At 27.8% G+C, this 21,699-nt stretch overlaps 1 protein-coding gene across 3 annotated transcripts in view; it reads right to left on the minus strand.

The window, feature by feature from the left end:
- Window positions 1–7,670, minus strand: part of cv-c (RhoGTPase activating protein) — a 119,365-nt gene extending 111,695 nt beyond the window's left edge. For all 3 annotated transcript variants that reach the window (XM_089227669.1, XM_089227670.1, XM_089227668.1), the window contains exon 1: window positions 7,309–7,670. The gene's annotated coding sequence lies outside the window, so the exon portion shown is untranslated. The remainder of the gene's footprint in view (window positions 1–7,308) is intronic.
- Between the last annotated feature and the right edge of the window lie 14,029 nt (window positions 7,671–21,699).

The following is a 21,699-nucleotide window of genomic DNA, read 5'->3' on the forward strand; positions in this document are numbered from 1 at the left end:
GATAAGACGAGTAGTATTTTCACTATTTTGCTTTGGTGAAACAAGCCTTGATTAACTCTAGTCCGACAAAATGCGATGCCTGTTTTCCGTGAATTACGTATCAGGTTAGGATACAAAAAGTTACCTAATATACTATAATAAATTATTCATAAATTTCTTTAAAGAATATACACCACAAAATAGTTTGTATACCCTTCTGGCTTCTATGACTGTCATTTATAAATTAAAATTTATTGTATTTTCGTGTTATGAAATGCCGAAATGAGTATAATTTGAAAAATAAAAACACTTTTAAAATAACCTCGTAACACGCTATATGGGATGATTTTTAGTCATACATTAACAGCCTATAACATAGTTCAATATACATTTTGGTGTACGTAAAAACATATTATAATGTAGATTATGAGTTTGTTAATGCTTCGCATTTTGATGTAGGTGCGTAATTGGCAAGTGTGTATCGTTACGTAATAATATTATCGATATAATATATCATTTGATTGACGGCACAGCGGCGCACTGTCTAGTAATTATCACTTTCATTATAGGTACATAATATTATGCATTTATACATGCTTAATTACGAAGTCGATTTTAATTATACAGTTTGTAGAAGAACGGAAATTGATGCAGCAAAGGTAAAATACAAATAATTCAATAAATTATTGTTTGAAATAGCTATCAATATGCATAGAATGTACGGCATTATAGAAGTTGATGTTCAAAAAAATCAATCAATGTAATAATAATATACTATATGTAGTCGTCAGTCCAATTAATCGATTTGGATGGTCAGTTGGCGTTTTTAGAATATAGATGGTGCACTTTGTATTGTGTAACATCCCAAACAATGCCTCCGATGTTGCAGGCCATTGTTTTCTTGCATTAATCAACTTAAGCGAAACTACAGCTAAACGTGTCTGAAGTCAATTAATTAAAAGACATAAAACAATTTTAATTAATATCGTTCGAAAGATTAGAATTAATAAAATATACCGTATTATATGTTATTTTTATATATACCTTAAGTAACAACTCCACTCAGATTCGTAAAAAACAGGTTATTAATTAAATGTAATTTTAATATATCATAAGCATTTATATAGGAATCAAATACAACATAGGTAGGTTAATAGTAATAGAATAAATATAACATATTTACATATTATATATGTTTTATTTTAATTGCACGATCTGTACAATAGTCGATATAATATTAATTTTAATCCTCATTGTACATATTAGTATGTATACCGTTTAGCAATATTATATGTATTATCTATATAAACTGATTATAATTTTTTAATATTGGTATCATAATATAATAAATAAATAAGATATTAAAAATATTATAACATAATCATGATAAAATAAGAATAAAGGCAAAAGTGAAAAATAATTATTAGAGCGGTTTATAATCAACACAATTCACAGCCATATTATAAAACACGTGATACATATTATGTTACTATTCATATTTTATAATATAATATATAGTACGTCGTTTGAGACTTATTTTTTTTCAAAAAGATGACTCGATTTCATGGCCGACCAGGTTCGAAAAATTAAATAATCATTAAAAACGTTTTATCTGACGTACTCCATTGCACCGCCACGACCGATCTACCACCACTAGTGTTACACAAACATTAACATTTTGGCGGGACTTTTTTTTCACAACGTACCTTAATAATATTCTTTAGACACATCTGCCGGCCGGCTGACTCCCACTCGCCGACAATGTCGCCGCCGCTATTACCCGCCGATCGGCACAACAGACGACGGGCACGTGTATTTCCTCGTTCATTTCTCTTCCATCAACTCTCCTCTCTGTCACTCTTCATCTTTCTTTTCCTCCCATAATAATATGTATATAGTATTATTATGCCATACGCGTGCGCGCACGTGTCTGACTGCACCGGGCCAACGCGAAGCGTATTGTGCCCGTGTATAATTTATTTTCGGTGATTGTAATTTGTATTTTGTATTTATGTACGATATATACATAATATTACATTAGCATAACCCTATTTCTAAAAACGACAACAGGAAACGAAGCTAACCGAGTTCTTAAAATAGGTATATACATAGGTACTATAGGTAGGTACGTGCGCACAGAGATATATGTCGTGTTTGGTTGGGATAGAAATTATTACATTATTATCCAGTGTTTGAGCATTTTAAATAGAATTAAAATAATTATAATAATTTATAGTTACATGAGTCCATAACGCAGTTTCCTACGTTTTCTGACTTCCGTTTCTGGAACACTCGATGTAATGGCTTGTAATATTATTATACAGACGTGAATTCACAATTGAGGAAAAAACTGAATTTCCTGCTGTATGCATGATTAAAAGCAAAAATAAACTACTATTACGAGATGGATGTCTGAGTTGAACGGGTTAACACTTTATAGGAAACTTATAACTGTGCCATATAAATACAGAATAATATATATGTGTTGCCAATATTATTCAGCATATCTATACCATAGCTGGTTCAGCCAGTTTAAAAGTTTATTCCACATTTTATCGCGTAGTCATTTTATTGACATTGATAACTACCAGTATATAGAAAAAAAACATATTTATTACATCATATAGTTAATACTATTTGTAATGGTAAAAATATAAAATACAAAAATGTTGTCACCTTATGCCAAACAAAAAAAATAATACCTATTATAGACTAGTAATATAACTGTATAAGTATTATTTAATTACTAATCTTAAGCAGTAACAACGCAATTTTTAAATCCTATAGGCGAACAGTCATAATCATATTCTTCGTTGTGAAATATGTAAAATGTAGTTAAATATTAAGAGAATTCCAATCAAGATTATCGCTGTATGTTTTATAGTATGCGTATGTATAGTATAGCATTACATATTCCTTTTTGTAATGTAGGTATATATTAAAAATTATAATACCTAAAAAATAATATAATATAAACTGTAATTAAATAAAAATGTTCGATATTTCAATAATATATAATATTATATTCAAACAATATCATCATACATTATTATCCGTGGAGCAAACTTCCATTTGGAGCTTAAGAAGCCTCCAAATCCTAACAAAACCCTCCTCCCAAGATCTCAAACAAAACAAGAGCAATATAGGATGATAATTTATTTTAAAATATATAAAGTCATATAGACCAAATAGTTTACATTTTACCTAACTTTCTCCAACAGGATTATTCCATACTTAGGTATATAAAAATATCAGGGGACTGAAGCTCTCTTAAAAATCTTGCCCATTTGTGGTTATAAAGGAAATGTATGTATTGTTAAATCTCTAACTTTTTTCAATGTCAATAAGTATACACTGTAGTATTCTACATATATAAAACAGTTACACAATAAGTATAGGAGGTAAGCAAACAAACGAATGAATAATATTATGAATTATTAAGTATAATGAACATAAATAAGATGGGAAAGGAAGGATCTTTCCAATGGTAACAAGTTAACACAAAAACGTGTAAGGTAACTGTTTTATAAGAGTATAATGTAAAATATGACATATCAGTCGAAATTTTCTATTTTTATGACCATCTTTTTTTACTTGATTTTTCACAAAAACATTTGCGTTTCCCCTATAAATTCTTCAAAAAAGATACTAACCTTGGTGCAAACCTATAGTATTGTATTAGTAGGTACTATAGAAGACTCTCAGTGATGCTAATGTAAGGAATACATTGGTTTTACGTTGAACCTACATATTTTTTTCTATAAAGCCTTTTGTTGGTAAAAGTATTTAAGAGTGTTCATAATATAGCACTCAAAATAGCACCACTATTTAGTTACCGGAAATCAAGACGTATGGATTGTGAGTATAGGTACTGCGCTGCAGTTACTTATTTTACGAGTTATTTTCGGTCCAATCAACGTAAAGAAAAAATACCAGTGATATAATAGAAAAGTCTTAAATAAATTTTGAAGATGAAATTAAAAATAATTTTTTTTTAATATTATGTTGATTATTATTATTCATCAAAAATCCACACCCAATAATTTAGTTCAAAGTTTGCTATTTCTAAAAAACCAGGTTGTAGATATAATATATTATATATCTCCCGGCTATGTATATAGGTCTCAAGGAAGTATCTAGGAGTACGCTGAGTACACTGAGTACACTAAAATAAAATATCGAGATGGTGTATATAAGACTATGTGATTCAGATTTTCGTGTTGGCATATATCTACAACTTTTTTCAATATTGATGGTACAAAATATTTTTAATTTTTATATCTTATAAATATACAATCTATAAGAGCACTATTATATACGTTTACTGAATGCTTAGTGGTTGGCTTAGATGTATTATAGGTATATTAAAAAAGCATAAATACATCCATAAAAGTAGATAAACTTCAAGAAAAAGAAAGGCATCTATTCTGACTATCACAGACATTAAAATAAAAATATTAAAGGAGATTTTGCAGTTTTGCAACATGCATCTATGATGTTAGACAAAGACAGCACATTGCATAAATATATGTCCATTTAGTTCATTTTTTTTTTTTTTTGTGGTATTTAGGTGGATACATACAGTCTTTAAATATTATCGTATAAGTTTTAAAGGCTAAGTTAAATACCTAAATATTAACATATTAAATCAATGTATTACACAGTATTATACAGTATTATACAGTACAATATATTATATATTTTTAATTAATCGTTTTATAAATTTCTTTAGGTTTTGTAGGCAGTTATTATAAATATCTAATTTTGAATTTAAAAAAAAAATCAATAAAACGTTACCTACAGCCTATAATACAACTAAAATTTGGTGACCTAAAAAATTTTCTACGAAATAAAAAGAGATAGTCGTAAAAATATAAAATGTCGACTAGATTGTTATTTTTTTTATGTTGCACTTAAATAAACATAATATTGTCCAAACAATTTTTTGTATACAATTTTTACCGTCAGGACGTACATCAATAAACATAGTACCTACGTCAATTATTAGAATTTAGAATTATAAACGATTAAATTAATAATATCTATATTTAATTAAATAGGTAGGTATTATACAAATTTCAGTATACATCTTGGAATACTTACATATAATACAAATACAATCTGCAAGTACTTATTTTTGTTTTTTTTTTACATATATTTATTCTCAAACTATAATATCATAAAGAACAAACATAAAAGGTTGCAATATTTTAAATTTTCTAAGGACTCAAAATACAAACACAACCCAGCTTGAAACTCTCAGTAATAAAACTACCACAGCGGTACCTACTACATGATTTATTTTGTTCAAGGAGACTGAAGATAATCTGGGGAAAATTTGGATGGGACATGGCGGGCATTGGACAAGAGAAGACATTATACATAATATGGGCCATGTGTTGGGTATATTTGAATGAGAACAAAGAGAGACGCCAAAACATTACCACCAGAGGAGAGAAGAAAAGAAACAGTCACATGTCGGTTAGGTCACTGTTGTGATTGGACCACTGCAGGGGTGAAATTGTATAACATACACATACTATATAGGTATTATTATGCTTAGTGACGTATCGCGCGGGTAAATAAAAATATATCCCACGGATATAGGGAAGGATTTAGAGTATTACCAGGTACAATACTATTTTATTTTTTTACCCTTTCAAAAATGTTGGTAAATATTTAACTTAATTTTTGGTCATTCGTAAACAACTTTTGTTCTGGTCACGGTATTATATCGACTCTGTCGTATTTATCTACGTTTTGAGCTAATAATTTTCAACTCAGGTAAATATTTTTTAAAATAAACAAAAAAAAAGCCAAAGATTGAAATACACAAAATAAACTCTAAAATAGTGAGTTATTTTGTGTTCACTCATCCCCACCAATTCTGTCTCACAATTTGAAAGATTTATATAATTGCAAATATATCATATTCAAAATGTACAACATTAAACAAATTTATCTATTCTAATAAAAAAAAGGCAGATTCTGTTAAACTTTTTTATATATAAATTAAAAACTGCACGAATCGTTGGATTAAAAAACGAATATCGAACTTTAAAATATGTGTTTGAATAAATGATTATAGTATTAAGAGACTCCTCATTGAACTATTTAGTATTAATTATTAAATGTCTTATGTAGTTATGTGCAACAACTTCATTTATAATTTAATTTCATAAAATAAATAAACTGTATTTATTTTATATTTTCTCAAAGAATGCATTTCTGAAAAATACATTGAAACCAAACAACAAAATGATTTATTATGCAAATGACTTGAGTATGTTCAGGACAAATCTCATTCATTAATTATAAACCTTATAATACAGTTTGTTAACATCTTCAAAAAACCATGACGTAAAATAAAATAATATATGTATATACTCAGTGCTATTAGTTAGTAAACACTAAACACTGAACTCGGTGAATAATAACTTGAAAGTGTATTATTAATACAATATTATTATTACGGACGGATTTCGTTTTATTTTTTTGACGACTAAGATTTAAATTTTTTCTTCTTATTATAACAATTTAAAAAAAAAAGATAATAAAAATGTATAATATCAATAAAAAACAGTTTGTAATACTGAAGTACCTACGTATCTCTGTACTCGGATGTAACATATTATAAAACGTGTGGTAGAAGAAAATTATCTACCCATTGTTAAGAGGGGGTGAAGAGGGAACGTGATGTGCGGCATGCACACTCAGGCCATGTCAAATAATCCATTCTATTATATTATATCCGAGGACATTGGGTATAATCGCAATAAAAAAAAAAAAAATAAATAAAATAAAATAAAATAGTACATACATATGCGGGCATCGGCAGATTATAAATTGTATTTTTTTTTCAAATTACAATGTATATATTATATTATATTATATACTGTCCATGCACCAAACTACTAGTATGTTACACCGATATTTATATTATATTCCATACGATATTACGACGCTAATAATCATGATACGTACCAAGTGCTATTTTATATAGTTGAACCGTGACTTACAATTTTAAATTATTTTAACCCCAAACACGCATCACAGCTGTCTATTACAAACATATACCTATTTAATGTCGTAGGTACATGATTCACAAAATTATATTTTTATTTTAAATTATTCTAAATTGAATTCGGACGATGCTGCGGGTCGTCTATATAGATTATAGAAGGACCTGACATTATTTTATATTTTCTTGAAGAGTCACGAAAGTAAACTATGCGGGCCAATCCGTACGACGGTTGACGAAAAAAAGGGTTGACAATATTCCTTCTGAATACCTAGCTGATAATTTTATATTATAAATTGTCGACTTACCGTTATCGAATCGTCCGACGACGTGTTGTTCGTAGATATATCATGACGACGTTATGTATACATGGGCAGACGAGTCGAGCGGAAATCTGCTACATACGTAAGTTTCGCACGTCACACGCGAGGAAAAACATTGGTTTATAGAAAAATTAAAATTATAATATACACATTACACAACGACAACAGTGTCAAACGCAGCGAACGGTTTATTGAGCAATATTATAATCGTAAACCCAAATATTATTTATGTAAAATAAAATATGATTACTAATTACTATACGTTCCGTATTACACTTCGTGCCGCACGCACGACGGACAACTGACGGGCGTTCGGTATACCAAGAGCCGGGCAAGTGGGAAACCAGTCTCGTGGTCGCGGTCGCCAGTATCTATGTGTGTGCGTTTGTATAGAAACGCGCGCACAACGCTCACCGGTGATATCCCCACTCTTATACCACAACAGCGGTATCTGTGGTGGCGTAGAGGCCAAGAAAAATTGGCGCGATCTTCGGCTCCATCGCTGTAGAAGGTGCCACGATTTGACGTGCAGTCTACCGCGTTTTACCCATATTATTATTACCAACATCGATGTCTATGGTAACATCAATCACAATATATTATTATTATTATCGTTATCGCGATAAATCTATTACATCGATCCGCGATGAATTAAAAATATTTCATATCAACTCATAATATTATATATACTTTTTTTACTGGGTAACAATTAGATGTGTGATGCTTATTATACATTTATACGACCTAGGCACGTGCTCATTTTTGCCTCCCTTTTCGCGCTAAAATAGTATAATGAGTAAAACTCAAGACTGTCGTGAAGTTTTAAATACAGTATCTAAACTATAGGTACTTCCACTTGGCGGCGTAGGTAAGGGGGGGGGCGTAGTGGGCTGCAGACCCCCTGCTTTCTATTTTGTGTTTTATATAAGGTTGCTAAGTCTTTAAATCAATTTTATATGTAATAGTCTTCATATTATACATTAGTAGGAATTAGTTTAATTAACTATTCATAAATTTCGACATCGTTCTGTATAAAAAAAAAAATCGTTCGTAACAACATACGCAAACTTCAGGTACCTAATCGGTTATAGTAACATGAACACCAATCACCTTCAGGAATCGGATATTGGCAGAGTGTTGTTTCCATGGGGCGTCACCGTTTTCGGCCAAAATGTACCCTTCCGTTTTCGGCCAGTGTCACTTTTCGGCCAACACTTACCCTACTCTTTTCGGCCACTGTCACTTTTCGGCCAAAACTTAACGTTTAATTTTCGGCCAGCACAGTTTTCTTTAAAATTTACAATTTTAACAACTTATGAGTTATGATTGTATCAAAAAATGTGATTTTTTTAAAAAAAATATTACATAATTCTTTGTGAAAAAATAATAAAATAAAATTTTATAATAATATAATACATCAGTCGAATAAAAATATAATAATAATTAAATAAGCATCTAATACTTTGTGAAAAATAATAAAATAAATAAATTGAATAAAATGTTATAATATAATACATCAGTCGAATAAAAACATAATAATAATTAAATATGCACAAAAATGAATTTTTATTTAACAAATGTAATAATTTGTTCAATTGTTAAAATTGTAAATTTTAAAGAAAATTGTGCTGGCCGAAAAGGAACAGTGGCCGAAAAGTAAACGGTAAGTTTTGGCCGAAAAGGAAAGGGTACATTTTGGCCGAAAAGGGGGCCGCCCTTTCCATGTTATTCTGTGACAGAAGGGTGTAGAGAAAATCTCACAGATTAATAAGTAAAAAGGTATAATAGCTACAGCCCCCTCCACAACCATAAAATGTGGTTGTAATAATTGCGTCTATGCGCTGGTCCGATATGTGTTACGCGGTGTAATGTGTAAATACATACCTATTAATAAATTATGTCTAAAGACGAGTTATTTAAATCAATTGACGTAATGATCGATTGTCAAATCTGTAGATTTGAACAAACGGTTTTGAAATGTATTATATTTTGTCATATTCACCTTTGAAATCGGAACAACCTAACCTAACCTTGGGAATGTTAAAGGGTTACGTTGAGGCTCTGTGGAAACTTCGTAAAACAAATGCGTTTATTATATTTACTTAAGTTTAAGGTGTTGTACTACTATACCTATACAACAAAATATAGTCAATAAAGCAATAAACGTTATGTGAATAAACAAATGTATTTAAGCATACACAAGACGTACACATAGGTACCTAAAATATATGGATAATACTTAAAATCGTTTTTAAATATCCCATATTCAAATACGAGTATTTAAAAAAAATACTTTCAAATACCAAAAAAGTTTGCGTTGTCGAATCATAATATTGTTTGGTCGTGTCTATTTTAAATGATATTACAACTATGTTTAGAGAGAAAACTGTGTATAATAGAATTTTGTTTGTTATTTGCTTCCAAATACAATATTTCAGTAAAGTTAACCTGTATATATATAATATTATTAAAATAATAATTAACGCTTAAAGCATAAGTTATAATTATATACTTTGTTATAGCACAGACTAGGTTATGGATAGAATTCCGTGTTGTCACTATAGTGACGATGACTGCAGGCTGCAGCACATGTGCCTTGCATATATAAGTCAGACTGAAAACGATGAATTATTGTACCTATAATGAAAGCTAACTTTTTTTTCTTATAAATATTTAAAATTATCGCAGTAAAAATTTAACGGTTGATAGATGAATAAAATTCAGTATTCAAAAACCTATATTGATTAACAAAAAAATAAAAAAAACTATTTAGATATTATGATGTTACTCTGGACAAAAAAAACACGTGCTGATCAGTGACCTATATTATATAATATAAAAATTAAGTTAAATCAACAAAAAAATTATAGGTATTCGATAAAATTATATTTATTTGATACCGAAAAATGTACTTAAACTATTTTATTGATTATACGTACTCGTTCGATAATAATAAAAGTATTTAAATTTTGACACTTAAATATTTTATTAAAATTTAACATAAAAATGTACTGTTTAGCTATACTGTTCATAACGTTCCACGTCATTATCCTGAAAATAATAATAAATATCATTATTACCGTGGCACCTTACATTTAAACATTTTAAACACAATTTTTATCATAATATAGCCATATATAGCCGTATAGTCGTACATTTATTTTGTGTGTTTAACTATAATCCACCATCCAAAGTTTTATGAATCACTGTAAAGGAAAAATAGACAAATTATTGTGATAATTTGATTCACACCCAATAAATCGATTACAGGGGCAAAAGGTCGGCGTTTCATTCATATAATTAGATAATAACATATGGTTTCTAGACTCAACGAAGCCATCGCAACTTCACTTATATCAGATAAATTAATAGTTCTAAAACATAATAATATATTACATTAGTTAAATTTATCATACACTAAATCTATATTTATGTATATTTTCTTAAATATTAACATATATGATTATCGAATATAATCCTAAATTTAATACTTTTTCTTATATAATTTTAACCGAAGATCACTCCTAAGATATTCCATTAAACTTAAACCTACATTGAAAATAAGTTAAAATTAATAATTATAATTGTTATTATTAATATTTTTTTTAGTCAACTATTTGTAGGTTCTATACGTATATATATTTTGTTATGTGTTCATGTGATGATATAACATAATATTATTATAATGTAATTAGATATTTCTAACTTGCGGCTGTCTAGTGCAGAAGAGAGAAAATTAATCTCAATCATATTTGATTATCTAAATCTTACTACATCCAACTTAAATAAATACTAGCATAGGTACACCACCAACATAGTACTATAACATGCTATAACCTATAAGCTTGATCAGTTGAAAAAAATATTTAATAACGAGTTGAAGATTGACACATCAAAATAAAACGAGAATAGAATATACTTAAAATTTAAATTGAATTTAGTTGGGTATTACGAACAATCGTACCTATGCCAACACCAAAATCAATTTTCATTCAATCAATCATTTTTCGAGTATAAAATCTATATGCTTCATATTGAGCACGCGAACACATTCTTAAATAGTTATATCTTATTTAAGGGAAGTTTAGTGGGCCACAATAATATACTGTAACATACATCATTGCCTATTATAGTAATTATTACCTTTCTTTTAAACTCTACCTAACCAACGACGTCACGACGACCATCTTAAACCACTCCTTAAATACTATAATAGTTGAGTCCCAATTATAAATACCAAAACAGGTGTAAGTGCATCTTGGATTTTCTTTCTAAGTTTTTCCAGATTGTATTCCATACTGATGCTTTCAACAGTCTCAACTAACATAAGGTTTTATACCTAAAAAATAAGAAACACTTAAATTTATATCACAGAAAAGGTATATTTTGACTATATTTACTTGTAATAATTGCACCATCACGTTCGACATATTTTCCGATAAAATCAAACTATAGCTGATTAGGATTCATACAACATTGATCATATCATAACAAAAATTTTTAATTTTCTTTTTTAATATTTAATGTTTTAATTTTCTAAACATTCGAACACGTTTGGTTTATACTTTTCTCATAATATAGAACTTGAATTCCTCTGTAGTCAATATGCATAATGAATGAAATGAGCCTGTGCGTAATATACTGATACTCTATACCTACTATTTTTAGTATTTAATATCAGCTATGGTTTATTTTAAGCATATTTAACATGAAAATAGTATTGGTGTGGCATTATGAAAGAAAATAAATGCTTACCCCACAAAAACAGTCATAAAGCACAAATAGATTATTGCTATCATTGCTGGTAATAATTTAGGTTTTAACTGCACAATAAATATTTTTAAAAGAAATTTTAACGTTACCAATGGAATAATATATTCAACGACAAAAAAATATAAATTTATCTAGTGTACGTTACACTTACAATCAAGGCTGATTTAAAAAAAAAATATTGATTTTAGATTTTTGGGTCTTTAAACTTTGTAAAATTTTAATGTGTAAAGTTATTGCAATTTGACAAGTTATTTAATTTTTTGCGTTTAACGTTTTTAAGTTTTTTAAACATTATTTTTATTTTTTTTTTTGTTTTTTTTTTTTTAATTTTATAATTAAACAAATAAATAGGGAATTTAACATTTTTTCAATAAATTCTACTTTTATTTGTGGCATAATTATTTATATTGGCATTGGTGACATGAGAATTATGAAATGTGTTACTCAGATTAGGTTATTGTTTTCAATCATCTTAGAGTTTTTAACAAACGTATTGAATGTTAATAACTCGTTATCTGCATTTGTTTTACATTTTAACATTTTATGTACGTTTATTGTTAATCTTTAATGATGTTATATTATATTATATTAGGTAGGTATTTTGTAATCAATAATTTTCCTTTTTCGTTTTTTTTTTTCATTTATTTCCGTTATAACGTTTTGAAACCATCTAGCTAGTCATGATTTCATTCAATGAATACAAATCTCTATTTGCTGTTCTTCATTGAAACAATAATTTTTTTGAAAGTAATAATAAGATGTATTACTTAATTATAACGTTATTAAAAATAAAAATAAATTATCTTTAAAAACTTATTAATTTTTAACATTATATTTTCAATAATAATAATATATTTTATATAATTGGGATTTACTTTAATGTAACTGATCAATTTTATAATTGTTATTATTGTGATTTGAAACCAGTTCTTATCTTCATCTTTCATTTATTTAAATTTTAAATTAATTTGCAGTACATACTTAATTACAATAATATTATATTATAAAATAATAATTAATAAGACATCATTACATGAATGTTTTAAAAATATAATTACATATTATAAATTTTTTAATGATATTACTAGTTATTACCTAACCTAGCTTATTACCGTCTAGCGTTTTATTACGTTGTAATTTATTTCGGATAGAAAAACAGTAAATTTTAGATTCATCCAAATAATTTATGATCAATCAAACTATAATATTTTTGTTTTGATAATACTACACTATTAAAATAATTAATTATTTTATACTTGTTATTATTAAGTTCCTACATAATATATATTATATAATATGTAGATTAAAAAAAAAAAAAAAAAAAAAAAAAAACAATTATTTAGTTAAAGTATGGACTAAACAAAACACGTTAAAATGTTTATGACTCACGTATTGAACATATTCATGGAATAGGAACGGCAATATGCGAGTACAAAGTATGTATTACCTATTTCATGAATCGACTAAAACATAATTTACCAGTTATTCTATATATTATTATTACGATCACGTTGTTCTATTTCAGTGAAAAATAGCTTGTTATCATCATGGACCTATATAATACTAAAAACATTAGAGAACAGTAAGTTTATGAATGAAAATCTGATATCTATATGACTATATTTTATATACACTATGCGTCTATGCGTAATCTATAAATGGCAACAAAATGTACCAGATACTTAACAATATACCATATTACCATGTTATAGACTATAATGTAAACTATAACTTATAGTTTTAACCAAAAAATAAATAGTACAAATACGAACTATGAGTATTAAACTGTATTCTATATTTTGTACAAAACAAAGGACCTTGATGTTTGTAAAATAAAAATGAACTTTTTTAAAAGTATAAATTTGATTTTGAAATATAAAAATATAAAAATAAATAATATTATAATTGTAAATTAAAATTAACTTTGTTCGAAGTGTAAATTATATTATGCATATACTTTACATAAACTTAAAATCAATATAATATAACGTGGTGTTGAGACTCGTTCTATTGACAATCGTTATAATAATATTATGAAATACCTGAGGACAATCGTTTACAAAAAAATATGCACAATAGTTGAATAATAAATATATATATATATATCCATTGACAAAGTATAATCTCAATGACATAATGGTCCGTTATTGAGCTATTTACTATTTACACATTTAATGCACATTAATCATAATTATGTTTAACTCAATAGATCTATATTGTGCATATTATAACATATATATATAGCATATTACTCATTAACTTGTCTTATCTCGTGAACCGTGGGATCACCAAACGCCAATTTCTGCTGAATATATCGATCTGAGAGTTCACATGACACAATTATTTGTGTTTGAAGTTGTGGAATATTATAAGTGAAACATCCGTCGTTGATAAATGCATTTTTTTTTATAGATATATACGGGATTGTTGTCAGACAAAATACCAACATCTAACGCGCAGGACCGGTATCTGAAATACGCGTAGAATGCGGGAGGCGTATATATTATATTATATTGACGACGGTTTGAAATAAAACCACATTTGCATTTGAGAACATTCATGGTATACGTGGTCGACTACTTACGGTTTGCACAAAAATGCAATCACACACATTCACGCACGATGTGTATTATAAAATAACAATCTACAGACAATCAGTGACATTATTGTTATTATTATTATTATTTTTTTTTTGTATATAAAAGTGTAAATATGAAGAAGTCGGCTGGTGACCTTGATTTTAGAATAAAAATAGAGGTAAATTTATAGGATCATTATTTTTCGATGACGTTAATGTGTGGAAAATAGGTACCTAAATGGACCTAAGTATGTGACCAAATAGCCAATAGGTACCTAAATTAACATAAGTGTCTGTGCGTGTATGATCGAGAAATTTTATCGCTCATATGAATGGATTTTGATCATGCAGGCAGACACTGGCAAATGTCAATGAGTTATATTGTACTACTATTATCACTATATTTTCAAGTCAATCAAAACGATATTATAAAATATAACAGTAAGGACACATTATGATATTGTGGTATTATGATTGGATGGATTTTAATTTTGAAAACATATTTTTATTCGTTACCAATAGTTACTAAAGAAAATTTAAATACTTAAAATACTAAAAATGTAACCTAAAAAAAATTTCTATTACTAATGGCCTAGTTGTCGATGTATTTTGATCAATAAAAAAAAAAAAAAAAAAATATAGTTACTAACGTTTTAATCGAAGCGTTTTTCAATGTTCCAAAAAATGTTTATGTTTAAATATGTAAGCAATCAAATATAAAGAATACAATTTTTTTGTTCATTGATGTTTCCGATTGAAAAAAATATGTCTTAAAAATCATTTTGATTAAAACGTTGTAAACTTGTTAATGGATCAAAATTAAAATCTGTCCAAACACTCCAAACAATGTTCTGTACAGTTTTGTGAGTCGATATCTCTAAGTACTAAGTACTATCTTTTTTTTTATATAGTGACTGCAGTCCCCTTAAGTTTTTAGTATATTATTAGTATTAATAGTACTATTATGGTATGTCTATCCAAGGTATATTTACGATCGATTATTGAAGATATAAATGATAATGAATTTAAAAAAATGGTTTAATTAATTATTTAATACATAATAACACCTACATTTTGGAGAGGTCTCTATCATAAACACAAGTAGTGTTTAAAATACAACAAAACTTAATAGTTAATATTTTACTATGTTTATTGTTTACAAAGAAATCTGAAATAAATAAAGGAAATTACAATAGTTCTGTTGTTTTTTTTTAAATACTAAATTTATTCAAAATTTTATATACGTGGATAAAAATAATTAAACACTTTTTGTAGGTACTGAATTTATACATAAAATGATAATAACGGTAAACAATGTTTAATTTTAAATGGTACGTTATTTATTTTTGTTGCAAAATTATTTTTATATAGGTACCCTTTAATAACATCGGTGCAGTTAAAGCGTACATATTATAATATTATAAATTATAATGAAATCCCGAGTAAAGAGTGGGCGTTGGTTTGAATACCAAGGACTTACGGACCGATAACGCGGTTTTTTTTATAGCTCTGTTATTGCCAATTCCAATGCAGATAATCCAGTTATCATGGTTTACATGCCGCACTAAAAAAAGTAAACATATATATGCCGTAAATACTGCACTGTTAAACATATTAAGATTTTGGAACGATGTATAATGACAATAATTTTAAAATATTACTTCTCGCAGTTAGATAGGAAATATGAATACATCTGAAGTGCGTGCTAGATAATCTTAACCTATATGCGTCGTGACATAATAACATTATTCATTACACCTTCAATTCGATTTCGTACTGTCTCGATCGATATATATATATATATATATATATATAGTTTACTGCGGAATTGCGATTTATTATTATTGTTATTACCTACCTACCTACCTACCTACTGTCGGTACTCAGAAGATATCGTATACAAAAATATGTTCTCATGGACAAGAGTAGATTTTTATTGTAAAAAAATACTGCGTTTAGGTATCGTATGAATGCAGCCAACATCAGATTTCAAACGGGTAAGCTGAGAAACGTAAAAAGTATATTATACACACATATAGGTAGTATGGTCAACTTTTATTACGAAATATATATATTATGGTATTATGATTTATGAATAATACCCGAGGTTTTTATTACAGAACGGATGATGGCGATCTAGAAACTTGTAATAATATAGACATTAGACAGTAGCTGCAGTAATATATAAATGTGGACATATTACTATTACTACTTAACCTATATAATATATATATATTAAAGACGGAGCTCACTTTTTTTTCTGTTTATTCGTGGCATTTTATGTACAGCGAAATATAATTACAAAAAAATAAAAAAAACGCTAATGTATTTATTGTCGCCTAGTAGGGATTACGGCAGTTTCTAATGGAATCTAACTCATAACCCATCTAATAACTAATTATGATACCTATGCAAATACCTGCATGGGCTAACCTGACATAGCCAGAGTACTATATATTATAGTTATACGACATATTATTTTAATGTGTAATATTATTACAGTGTAATATTATGTTATTTTAGGTGGAGGAGGTTCGTGACAGTCATCGTGCCAGTGATACGCCTTCCATAATATTATATAGGTATGACTACAGCGATAAAAATTTCGATGATTTAAGGTGTTGAATGCTGTTGTCGGTTCGAGTAGATAAATCAATAATTATATTATATTTGAATATCGAGAAACTCAAATCAACACGCAATATAATATATCTGGCGACTTGCTTGAAACATTACGAGCCAAGTATATTTTTTGTAGTACAATATTTTACATTCCTGCAGACATCCTAACCGAACAGTTTAATATGTGTGTTTTATATGTGTTAAAAATTAAAATATAACTTTATTAACAATTTGTATTTTGCACGGTAAGATAGAACCATCCAGTTGAAATATAAATAACAATGTAGCCTGCAACCAATTATATAAGTATAACTGATATTCAGCTGCAGTGGGTACTTACTACTTATACTACTTATGTATTATATATAAGAGTTTAAGACAATGATGTCACCCAGACTATTCAACCTGCATTCAGTATAAATAAAATTGGTTATAAACAATGACCTCACAGTTTTACATACACCCATGATATAATACAGTCCACAGATATAATATAGAGTAACGTGACATTCGCATCCGCTTTTATCATTATTGTAATTTGTATTCCGCCGCATAATCGGTTAAAGTCAATTATAACATATAAGGAACAACATAGAATTTGATACATTTAGATTATGCAGCTTTTAAAAAAAAAAAAATACAACTTTACAGCTATACCTACAAGTTTAAAACCGGTTTCAGTGATATCTGTAGATTTTCAATGGGTACCTACATATTATTATAATATCAATATACATTAAAATAAAAGTAGCTATATATAGTTATATACTCATCATTACAGGTATGGAAATTGTGTGTATCCAACAACTTTACTATACTCAAATTGATTCAAAATTAACCGGACGATTGATTATTGATAAATCGGCCACCTATATTATACATGATTAAAATAATAATAATATTATAAAATATATTATTTTATTGTTTTCATATTATAATTTATGGTGAACATCGGTTTAATTTTTGTTAATGTACCTATACATAGGCTGACTATAGAAGTACTTTTTTATATGAATGTTTATCAACGAGAATTTTCGTAAACCTCTAAATTATGTAAACTGTAAACAGATATAATACATATAGGTTGTCTATCACTGGACATTAATTTGTAGAAATGTCTTCTTTTTATTTGAAACGACCCTATAATCGAGTATAATAATATGCTACATGTATTTTATATATTATATTTTAATTAAAATGTATCGAATTTATGTGATTTAATTTGTTTTTAAATAATGTAACATATTATAACTTTCGACTTGGAGATTAAGATTAATAATAAATTATGATCAACATTTTTAAAATAAAATCGATCAAGCTACCTTCCTTTTTAAAGAAAAACCAATTATTCATTTGATCTTATTACCTAGGTAATGCATTGTTTTAATAACGAAAACAATTAAATTAAACGGTGAAAACTACCTATACATTTTTAAACAATATACGCACATAAAAAATACGCTTTATTTTTAATTTAAAAAGATACAAATTTTTGTAATATTTATAATATCAAGTTTAAATTATTCATGCAATAAATCATTTTATAGTCATATAATTATTATTATCATGGAATATGAACTACCCACCGCCTACTAAAGGTTATATGCGCTTAAACTTTCATGTAGTGCATACAAACGCGCATTGTACCTACCCATTATAATATATAACTAAGTAACAACAATTTATATATGTTGTGAATTTTGAACTTATAAATCCTATAGCGGCTATAGTATAGCCTATACTACTTTGTCTGAGTCTGTTGTACGAATATGTTAACCACCTAATAAATAACTTTACATAGATAAATACGAGACAATATTAAGTTTTAAAGGCGATATTATAATTCCTGTACTTAAGTATACATATAATATAATAGGCATACCTTAAATATATATTTGTGATTTATTTTCTGTTAATATTTCAATCTTACGAAGTACAACTTATTAATACTGTTATAAATAGTTATAATATATACCTACGTATTATTACAATTGTTGTTGAAACAAAAGTGTCATTTTAATCTATATAATATATGTTATGTTTAATTTTAAATCGATGAACTGCATATAATTATAAATAGTGATGACTTAATATACTATTATATCACTTAGTTAAAGATTTTAAAAGAAATACCATGACCGCAGTTGTAAGTTTTTATAAGTGTTTTGACACACATGATGGTGCGCCCATTATTGTGGTATTCCTATCATAAAAAGTTCTCGCCGAGATCAGTATCTAAATCAAAATGAATATTAATCATAGCTTAATAATAATATCAGTGTGTCTGGAATGTACGACCAAATTACAAACGTAATTAACGTGACCTATGTGTACATTGTACAGTTCATTTTTGGAGAAAGTAAGAATTGCATTAAAATGATCACCACTGCAGTTAATAGTATTAAAAACTGTAATTTACTCGAGTACAAAATTAATGAGCAAATTAAAACACCGGACACGTTGAATTTATTTTAAGCGTAAACCCTTTCCGCGTTTCGCGTTGTATTAAATGCGAATCGCATTATAATATTTTATAGTTATTTTGCTGCGAGCATTTTAGACTGAATAAGAAACATTAATAAGTAGTGTAGGTACTCTACGAGTTACCTATATTATATATATAATAATTCATTCCTGCAGTGCGTATTTAGTATAGGTATATCCTTGACTATTATAGGACTGGCATTGTGGTTAATATAATAATATAAATGATGTTTTTATTTTTTTATTTTACTTTCATTTTGGTTCGTAATTATTATTATCAGTTTTAATAGGAAACTCGAGGAAGGTTGCCCCGCACGATGATGTTATAATATTATATTCCCATTGATAATTTCTTATCTGATTTCGAGTGATAATAAAAAATAATTATATTTATCATGTATAATATATTATATTGTACTGTGAATGCAAATGGATCTCTCAGAGCGTCCTTATACACTCCGAGTAATACTACACCAAAATCAGGACCAAACATATCAATGTTATTGCAGGCGTGTGTTTAAAACGATGAAATTAATTTCGTAATTAACGATCAGTTTATTTATTTAGATACCAATATAATATACTTAGTGAATTAATTATGCGTAACGTGCACTTTTCGGATTTAAATGTCTACATGCAAACATATATATAAATATTATACATAGGTACCTACCATAAGTTTATGCGATTTCGAAGAGACGTTTCAGACATTCAATCTTATATTAACGGAAGTGAGTGTCGAGTAGGTACTCGAGTGATGATGTCTAACTCTTTGTTTACCAGTTCCTACGAAGTGTATTGAATAACTAATATAGTTTTACAACCAAACAATATTGGATTTCTTTTAATGTCCAAAAACTTTTAAGATTTCTTAACATGATATCTTCTGTCGCAGACAATGTTCATCATGATCGTCTAGAAAAAAAAACTCATCTATTAAAATAGAATTATATAATTTATCGTTATGTTAAAAATTGCAGTTCAAATTTAACAGTAAAAAGTTGTTGGAGTAACAATATTTTTGTTAATTTAACTAATTCATGAACTTAAATAGTTTCAACAATATAGTTGTTCGTTTGATAAATAATTCTTGTTGGCTCTATGTTAACAAGAATTTTGTCAATTCAACTCATACTTTTATCATTATGATTGTGGTTTTTCTTTCGGTGATATCTTACCTATAGATAAATATTGTGACATTTATCTATTGGTTATCTTAGGTGTTCCTTTTATTTATTTAGATACATTTTATTTTTAAACTAAAATTGTTTTATCTGAACACTATCCAATTAGTATACATAATTTTAATATCTGTATGCACTATTACCTATTATAACACTATTAACTATTTGATATTTTATGTTTACGGAGAACAGAAGTAATTTTGTTAATTAAATATAATAAAAATTAGTTTTATCTAGATAAAAGAGTTAGATTATCGTTATCTAATCTAGATATACGTAAAATGCATTTATCTTTATCAAAAAGGTACTCTTAGAATTTCAATGAAGTAGGTATTTTGTGGTGGAAACTTCGTTAAAAACACGAAAAATGCATAATATTCATCAAGATTGGTAGGAATTTTTATTTTGTTGGTTCAAAAACCAAATCAAATTTTTATAGAAGAATGGCTCTCATCAACGTAATACAATTGAGAACACTCCGACAGAACGAGAGGAAGTTACAATGTATTCATAACAGTGGGAGAACTGGACTAGTTGTCTAGGTCTCAGGTTTGGAACGTAGCGGTCTTAAAAGATAGGTGTGCGACAGACGGCTGCACCTGTAAAGCCGATGACGAATACGTGCGCGCACGGACGGCGGTCAACACGTTACGCGTCGGGCGTGTAGTTACTTATGTCGAAAACCGGTAGAGATCCCTGTAAGGAGGAGAGAGTGAGAGAGAGATAGTGGACTGT

Source organism: Diuraphis noxia, unplaced genomic scaffold (assembly GCF_037042655.1).
Source record: "Diuraphis noxia isolate RWA-SAM2 unplaced genomic scaffold, SU_Dnox_SAM2 contig0004, whole genome shotgun sequence".
NCBI lineage: Eukaryota > Metazoa > Arthropoda > Insecta > Hemiptera > Aphididae > Diuraphis > Diuraphis noxia.